At 48.8% G+C, this 9,265-nt stretch overlaps 1 protein-coding gene across 2 annotated transcripts in view; it reads left to right on the top strand.

The window, feature by feature from the left end:
* Nucleotides 1-7,753: 7,753 nt before the first annotated feature.
* Nucleotides 7,754-9,265, top strand: part of PRKAR1A (protein kinase cAMP-dependent type I regulatory subunit alpha) — a 15,860-nt gene continuing 14,348 nt past the window's right edge. The window contains exons 1-2 of one of the 2 annotated variants that reach the window (XM_080629646.1): nt 7,754-7,890; nt 9,086-9,149. The gene's annotated coding sequence lies outside the window, so the exon portion shown is untranslated. The remainder of the gene's footprint in view (nt 7,891-9,085; nt 9,150-9,265) is intronic. The other variant, XM_080629647.1, reaches the window with a different exon arrangement.

Consider the following 9,265-nt stretch of genomic DNA (forward strand, 5'->3'; position numbering starts at 1 on the left):
GGGTTGGAGCTGGATGAGCTTTAAGGTCCCTTCCAACACAAACCAGGTTGGGATTTTATGATATGTCTGTTATTTGGATGAAATCTGCCACTGAAAGAAAGGTTTTGGCAGAGGGTAAATCTGCTAAATATCCTTCACTGGTGCTCATGATAACTATGAGCTTACTGAGGGACTAGAGCCTTCCAGTGTGAAAAAGGGCAGGAGGGAGCAGGCAAAGGTGAATGTCTAACAGGGACAGCACACTTTTCTCATAGCAAGGAAACCTCTAGGAGCTCCAGGCAATAAATGCTGCCATCTGGTGCTGTGAGTCTGGCTGCACACATGGTTCATAACCGGTCTGGCATCAGTACACAGCGATGAATGAGCACAGTGGTGCTTCTACACAGTGCTTGTTACATGGAGACAGCGATCTTTGCTTGCTCCTTGGATTATCCAGTGCACTTCCACTTAGGTTCAGTGCTGAGGCAGGGGAAAGCACTGACTTGGGGAGCTGAATAGTCCTTCCAATAGAATGCTATAGAAAGGAATGTGGGATTTAAACTTTTGATATCATGATTCCTGTCTCAAATATATAAATGTGGAAAGAAAAAACCAATGGGCAGAACATATTAGTGCTGCTCACCAGCAGGCTGGCTTGTCCTGCTGCGTTGTCTGGGCAGATACTAACCTGGTGTGGGGAGGGGAAGGGGCACACAATGGAAGCGTGCATGCCATGCGTACACAAGAAGTATCACTGCACTCTGTTTCAGGCACAGAAATCAGGAGAGGTGCATTAAGGCCTTAAGAACCTTCTGCTGGCTTGTACATCAGTCAGGGTGATGGAAGGACAAGAGCCTGACTCCACAGCCAGTCTGAACATCACCAGTGTTCGAGAGCTCTGCTTCTAGTAGCTTTTCCTTTTCAGTTTTAGGTGCTGGCCCTGAGCTGGATCCTGCCATTCAATGAGCAGCCCTTTCAGAAGTGCTTGCCAAGGTCGGGGAAGAGCTTACAACCTAATGCTGCCTTCCTGTGTAAGTTGGATTAATGCTCCTTATCTTATCCTCGCTCTGGCAAATATCCCATTTCCCTAACTAGCATTAGGGCATCACACTTACCCTGGCAATGGATTATCTCACTGGAAGCTTTCATGAATAGGGTTGACATGCTGCTCACAGGAGTGGTGCAGGCTGAAGGTGGCTGAGCTGTTTGAGGTGCACACAGGACTCTTGGAGTCTCTTTGAGAGCCAGAAGACCTGTATCACAAAGAGTGAAGGGGTTAAAACTCGAAAGGGAAAACCTTTTGCCTTCCCTTTAACTCTTGGATGCAGCACTAATTGCAATTCCTGTGTAATGATCTAGAGATCAAAGAATGTGCAGACATGAGAGATCAGAACAGCCAACACAGCAGAGGCAGGCTGGGCACACCGGGGTCCGACAGATGGAGGGACATCGGGTTCCTGCACAGCCTGGTGTGACCAGACCCAGGAGCAGCTCCGCTTTGAGAGGCTGTGGAGGGATAACGTTGGGAACACAGGCTCCTGGCACAAGGTCCCAGCACGTAAGTCAGTCTCATGACCTGGGTGACTTCTCCTCTTCTGTGCTAGACAAGGAGGGGCTTTGAGGAGAAACAGCACAAAACATTGGTGTAATAAATACATTCACAGCAGAAACAACTTGGTTCTTGTTCAGACAGAGAATGCAGGGAGGCATCTACACTGCCCATGGGACTGTGGTGTACATACAGCCAAGGTAACCGCAGCCACTGCTCGCCAGAGCCTCCAAGTTCACATGGATGCAGCTTCATGACTTGTTTTGCAAACCATCCTGAATCAGTTCTCATGTAGCTTAATGAACTTAAAGCTCATGCAAGTAGTTCAACCAGTGATGACCGTTACTGGAGCACACAAACACCTCATGAGCCCGGATTCATCCTCGGCCCAGAAAGTGCTTTTATCCCCATTCTACTGTGGGGAGCGGAGATGGAACAGGGCAAAATGACTTCCACAGAGAGACTGGAAATGAGTAGCAGAGCAGGAAACAAGACCTACATCCCCTCATCATCTTGTTGCTTCGCGTTTAATGGTTACAGCTGGAGAATTAAAGAAGGCTATATCATATTCCTGCGGGCACACAGCACATGCCAAGCAAGCTGACATTTCAAAGACCTATTGTTTTTCAAGTGGGTTCCTTCCATCTGGGAAAATGTTCTATTATCTTGGGGGGAGAGAGGCAGAAACTTGCATCAGAAATCGCTTGACTCTGCAGCCAGCTTGTTAGATGTTGGTCCAGGCATTGTCTGGATGTCAGTCCAGACCAAGAACAGTGGATCTGACCGACTGTGTGATGTGTTTACTTTGCCACCTGCTTTCAGAGACCAGCACATAAGCAAATGACTGTTTAAAATGCTTTTATGTGTGCATCTTGCAAGAGGACTGTGTCACAGATGATGCTCTCCCCAGACTGCCTCTGTGTTAAAAGCAGGGCAACTGAGGATTCTTTTCAATGGGGGTATTTACATTCCATTACAAAACAAACACTGGTAGTATTTCACATGCATTCCCGGAAAAGAAGTCAACAGTAGCTGCAGACTGTCTCATTGCTCTTTAATTCAGTTTGCGTCAGAGAGATCTTAAAGTCAGGAATCACATTTGCAGATGCTGGGGCAGTTCATGAACTGCTGGAGCTGCCCGAAGGTTGTGTAAGTTAAGGATGCAAAACAAAGGCAGTTCACATCCAAACTGCAGGAGGCAAAGACCTGATGCTCTCCCATCTCCTTCCCTCTCTAAGGGTCTTTTATGCCATCCTTTGGATGCTGTTTTGTATCTCTCATCTCTTGTGAGGCAACCTAGCACCCCAACCTGCATCTGTTACCCCACTGTGCTCATCCCTGCCCTCACTCAGAGCTGAGAAGGAGAGTCCTGGAAGTCCTTTAGACTTGTACGTAGACACCTAAGCAAGCAGTTTCCAGTACTGTCAGGAGGGTGCTTAGAAACTTCTCACCCTGCTGTTGAGGTGCAGGTTGATTGCTGATCCAGACTCAACTGCTTTAAGTCAGAAGAGGGAACGCTGAGTCCCAGTGAAACACACTTGGATGGCAGCAGAACAGCGTTATCTCTGTTAGAATTTAATCAGGGTATCCTGGCTTTTGCAACATGTGACTGAGCCTGTCCTTCAGCAGACACGGGAGCTCTGTGACATACCTCAGATAATGACTGCACTGCCTCCCTTGCACTACCGAGCTGCTCAGCACTTACTCAGGAGGTAGAATGTTCCCAACATTGCCCCTTGGGTGTTGGAAGCCTTCCAGCAGGGAATCATGCTGTGTGTATGCAGGGCTGTGTTGCAGCAGGCACGTCTCGCAGATGTAAATGGATTCCCTGGCTGGCCTATCTTTAAGATCTGGGCACTTCAGGGCATTTTTTTCTTGGCTCTTGGTTACTCTGTTTGAGTCGTACCAGTCGTGTTCTTCTTCAAAGTAACATATGGAAATGATTTGAGATCAGTTTTGCTTTGCTCACAGCAAATTTATTCTGTGCATGGGAACCGTTTCATGTGCTGTCTGCCTAGCTGATGTGCAGCAAGACCCAAGGCAGCTTCCTCACACCACCTTTCAGGGTACGCAGTGGTTTCTCACCCATGGCACAGGTCAGAGAAGGAATCTCAAGTGCTGTCTTTCAGACTGTGGTTACTGATCATATCAATTCCTTGCTCTGTTCCTTTATCACAGAATTAGGGATGTTGATAACAGGTTTATTTCTGCTGTAACGCATCCAGAGGCTGAAACTACCAGGCTTTGGTCTCTCCTTGCATGCAGGTATATTGAAAGCTGTCAAGTTTCTACAGCCAACTCCAGAGTCTGGCCTCAAGTAGCCTATTGTTCAACAGCAGTATGGCTTTCTGTCTTTTGGCCCCTGATCTGTGGATCTTCCTATGAATCACACTGGGCAGTCTCAATGAGACACGGGGTGCTGCAGCAATAGTTGGTTGTTTTCTATGTTAGTTAAACAAAATACAAGAAGACATGCCCAAAGGCCACAGCATGAATTCTGCCTCTGGCATTGTCATGGGCTTTAGGGAGCCCACAGGTTTTATCTCCATTGACTTTCTGTTTGCTGGTCATTGCGGATTTTAGGGCTGTTGGGGCTAATGGCAGCTTCCGTTTGGTAGAAGAAACCTTTCTGTACCGTTAAAGCTTCTTCATTCCCCATTTACCCTACCTCAAGATGGTGCACATGCAGCAGCCACATGTTGGGCTGTGCCTCTTTGGATCCTGCTTGTACATCAAGGGTGATGGATTTGTGTGATTTAACATGTAGAACTGTGTGTGTGGGTCAAACATTGGCTCCTTCAATCTGACGCTTGATTCATTTGCTTTCAGCTGTGTCTGATGGCAATACCTCACAGGCAGAACATGAGGGTGTCCTCAGCAGAACCCCCACCATGATAACTCCTGTGCAGCATTCCAGCTACCCACAGGCACTGTTAATTTTCCTGCCACTGGAGTACCCATCAAGAAGCTGGTTTTGTTCTCTGCACATAGCAGGGGTAGCCAACTTCTGTGCCTTTATTTCTCATCTTGGCTCATAGAACTTCTTTTAGCCCCAAACTCCCCAATCGCTGTTCTTCCTGAGATTGCTGTTACAAGTATTTTTCTGGCCTAATGATCTATAACCTTTTTCATATGGATCCAGCAATTCTTCAGCCTCTATCTTCAAGCTGCTCTTTGCACTCCTTTAACACTGCTCCTTGTGCCACCCTCACTGCTCCATGCACAGCCTTCCTACCCAGCCACCTTGGATCTCATTTACTTCCTTGGTGGATGCTGTACTGCTTTATACTTGCAGAATAAAACCAAGTCAGTATCTCTGTGGGGTTCGTACAATCACATGGTGGGGAGCAGAACAGAAAGCCTTGATTTCTTCCCAGCGACCATTCTTAGCTTCTATTACTGTTGATCACCATGTTGATAAATAGCACCATAAAAATTAGAGTAATAAGTTCAGTCTTTGTAAGAACTTCTGGGAAGCTTTGTTAAAAAGCAAACAAATTATCTTCCCACTTGGGATATTTCAGATGCTTTTTACAGGCAAATTTATGGGTCTTTTATGAGACCAGGAGTATGCATCCTACATGACTTAACACAAAATGGTGATGAGCCAAATGCCAGGGAATGATGAGGTGGCATTGTCACCCTGGTGATGGAGGAATCATGATGATCTTGAAGGGGGCTGCTGGTTTTAATCATGAAAATAGTGCTTTTGAATCCTTTGTATGAGGCTGAAGCAGAAGTGGCTAAATACATCAGCCTAACAGTAGAGTGCTTTACAGACATGAGTGGACATCCTGGTCCAGGTTCTCCACGGGAGTTTGTTAGCTAACTTAGCTTACAGGGACCTAAATACCTCTGGACACTTCCACCCTGAATTTGCCTACAAGGATCATCCTTCAGGCAGTGTATCTTGGTTTAAAAACGAGAGCAATCAGGCTGTTAGAGCCAAGAAGTCCTACCTGCAGCATTGTGCTGTGACACACGGTGATTCACAGCCCCTGCCGGGGGAGTCACCTTGCCTCAGTCGTGCTCAGACTCCATCAGTGTTTACCAGTCTCGAAAGCTGGATGTGCCACTGCTATGGACACGTGATGGTTACCACCACTGAAATCACTGCCATGCTAATCCAGTGCTTGCCAATGGGGTTTGAACCACGACTGACTACTAAATTAGTCTTTAAAATGAATATAATGAATATAATACAGCATAGGAGATAAAATGGAGTTATAAGAAGGGTTCCATGGAGTGCTCACTAAAAGCCAGCAGAAGCAGCCAGCAGGGCCCTGCACCTTGCCCCCCTCTCCATAGGGACGTGCTGGCTGTGTCTCCCAGCCTGCGTTGGTGGATTCATTCCACTGGCAGCCCTGCTCCAGCCACAGCCTCAGGCGAAGGGTTGCTTCATGAGAAACTCTTTAATGCATGAAATGGTTTGAAATGAATGTTGTGGGAATCGTGCTGACGGTAACGCGGGTTATTCACTGGGGAGTGTTTTATTATTTCATTAGGGCAGTGAAGCCCAGGGTCTGACTGTAACTCAGACCACACCAAACGGAGCAGGGCTTTGGTTTTAATTCCTCTTACATCTTTAAGAGTGAAAGAAATAATACATAAATATGGACACAAATATATGAGAAGCATGATTTAACTTTCAGAGATAAATCGGTGCTGACACACAGAGAGGGAGCTGTATGTGGTTAACAAGGGGGCACTTTGGGTTGGCATCACAAGGCTCCTTCCAAAAGCCTGTTATGTTCCCTGCCTTTCCGCCTGAACTCTGGCTCCAGAGCTCAGGAAAGGATTGCATCAGGAGCAAGCTGTACAACAGTATCCTTGTTTTCTTAATAAAGAGAATGTCGCAGAACAGGTTTTACGTATGGGGCTGATCTTTGTTCCAGATGGGATCTCTCCCAACACAGCACTTGGGACTTGTCCAAACAAGGAGGTGTGAGATGTGACAGTAGCAGACAGCTGGCAAAAAGATAAAGAGCAACAAAACCCCAACAGAAATGTGGGGGGGGGAATGCACACAACTGCTTTAGAGTGTTCAGAAACTTATAGTAGTTTGCAGTTATTGCCAGGTGAGCAAGTGGATTTGGCAGTTACTCATGCTGTACTCTGACAGTATTTCAGGTATTAATATAATAATATTATTAAATTAATATAATAGATATTTACTAATATATAAAAATATTGATTCCTTATTATTTTGTATAAATAATGATTTACACAATATATATACACTTTATTTATTATTTATCTAAAAAGTAAAGCTTTTGGCTTAGTGTCCGGAAATCCTGGACCCTGGCTTATAATTAACCTGTAACAGAGAGAAGCTATCAGATATTTAAGGAATGTGAGCTCAGCGACCAGCTTTGGGCTGTTGTAAATGCAGATCTGAGATTTAACCTAAGCTATTATCCTTTATTATCCTTTATTCTTATTTCTGTGAGAACTAGTGATAAGAAACGCTGTGGCACATGGTTCCTGATGGCTTGTCATGTCATTGCAAAAGCACTATCTTCTAATATCCAAATATACATCAGACTCTAATTATTGGAGTCACTTTGGTTGTATGTTATATGCCTTTCCTGAATGATACAAGCACTGAATTCCGGTTGAAACGCCCTCACATCAGCTCTAACACCGAGTTGCGTTCTCAGTCATAGGGAGATCAACCAGCGCATGATGCCAGGTTCATTCCCTGCTTTCCCAAGCCCTCGGATGGGATCTGCCTCTCCTTGCGCCACAGCCGGGATCTTGGGTGACTTCTTACGGCTTTAAGCACAGAACTGGGGGAGATTTTAACCGGTTACGGTGGGATCCTGACTAACCCGGAACACAGTTTATCACCCCCAGCAGTCTGATCTCTTCACCGGCCAGCATTCACTAACGCCTCTCAGCCGGGGCATCCGCCACCGCGAACGCCGTTTAGCAGCGTTTGGGTAAGCCCAGCGCTGCCCATTGCTGCGGGCGAGGCCTGAACAAGCGAGAGGCAGCGCGGGTTAACCCGAGGCCGGCGGGTCCCCACCGCGGTGACCGAGCGGCCCCGGCTCTGCTCCCGCTCCCCTCGGCGCCCCGGCCCTCCCGCCACCGGCTTTCGCGCGTCTTAAAGCGGCCACGGCTCTTCCCGAGCTTTCCGTCCCGCTGGAGCCGCGGCGCCCTGCCCTGCCCCTTTAAGGTTACCGCGGCGACGGGTCTGGGTGAGAGCGAGGCGCATTGACGTCAGGGCGGGCGGTGATTGGCCGCGCCGGTTGGTTTCCGGTGGGAGCCGCCGCCGTTGCTGCTGCTGGTGTTGCCGTCGCTGAGGCCGCGGTCGGGACGGGCGGGGGGCGGTGAGGGCCCGGCGGAGCCGCCCGCGGCAGGTGAGCGGCGGGGCCCGGCCTGGGGGGCCTGCACCCTGACTGGGCAGCAGTGGGAGGGCGAGGCGGGAAGGGCGCGGAGCGGGCGGCCTGCGGCCTTGGGGGCGGGGGTTGAGGGGAGCGGCCGGTGCCCGGGCTGGAGCCGGCAGCTCCCGGGCCTGCCGCGGCGGGCAGTGGCCCTTCCCCTGAGCGCAGGCACCGTGGTTCAGGCGGGGAGGGGGAGCCCGCGCTGCATGGGGCCCCGCGGGCTATGCCGGGCCGCGCCCCCGGCGCTGCGCTCGGAGGCGTTCGGACGCCGCGGCAATGCCCGGAGCGGCGAGGGAATGGGGTTTGTGTGTGTATCCGGTATATACAGCCCCGGTGCTGCCGGGAGCCGTTGCGGTGAGGGGCGGGCTGGGCTTGATGGGGCAGCCCCGGGCGGTTCGCGGCAGGTGCGGGTGCCACCGGCGGTTAATGGAGCTGGAACGCTTCGCGTTTATAACGTATGGAAATGCTGCAGTCCTCGTTATTCCGTTAGTATTTTACGTTTTGGTTAATTCCTGTTGGTATTCGGGATGCCTCATCCCTGGCAGTGTTCAAGGCCAGCTTGGATGGGGCTTGGAGCAATCTGCTCTAGTGAAAGGTGTCCCTGCCCGTGGCAGGGGTTGGGACTGGATGATTTGAAGCATCCTTTCCAACCCAAACCGTTCCATGGTTGTATGATTTTCTGCACCAGCCTTGCTGTTCCCATGAGCAGCGCTGTCTATCAGCAACGCTTCCTCCATAAATTGTCATTTGAAAGCTGTCACAGAGCCACGGAGTTCCTCTGGGGCTGTTAATTAGGAGTGACCTTCACTGTGCAAGCTGTCAAAACAAAAAGGAAGGAACTGGAGAACTTTAAGGTGCTTTTTCAGCCCACGTGAAGTCCGTCCTTGGTGTTTATACAACCCATAACACATCTGCCTGTGCGTGCTTATGCAGGGATTAACTGTGACAAGAATGAAACCTGTTTGAAGTGTTTCATATTAACTCCAGTCCTCCTGCAGTCTCAGTAGCGTAATTCAAAGGGAATGGTGTTATATTGCCTGTGTGGCTGCTGTTTCTCAATCGGCTGCCTCAGTAGGATAAACCCCATAATATGAGTGCACCGCCTGGCTCTTCAGTGACTTGCCATTGCTCAAAATTAGTTTGACTGAATCCATGTTTCCCCTTTCAAAAGCTGTTCCTGGGATCAGCGTATCTCACTGCAGATTCATAAGCTGTTGGCACTGTCCCTGTACCAGGTAACTTGCTTTATATTTCATTAAAAATGCCCTGAGGAATCCTTTCCTATTTCCTTAACTGTCTCACTGTTAACTGCTTTATGCAAAAAGTGGTATTAAATCTCTATTTATATGTG

This window comes from Psittacula echo (genome assembly GCF_963264785.1).
Source record: "Psittacula echo genome assembly, chromosome: 14".
NCBI lineage: Eukaryota > Metazoa > Chordata > Aves > Psittaciformes > Psittacidae > Psittacula > Psittacula echo.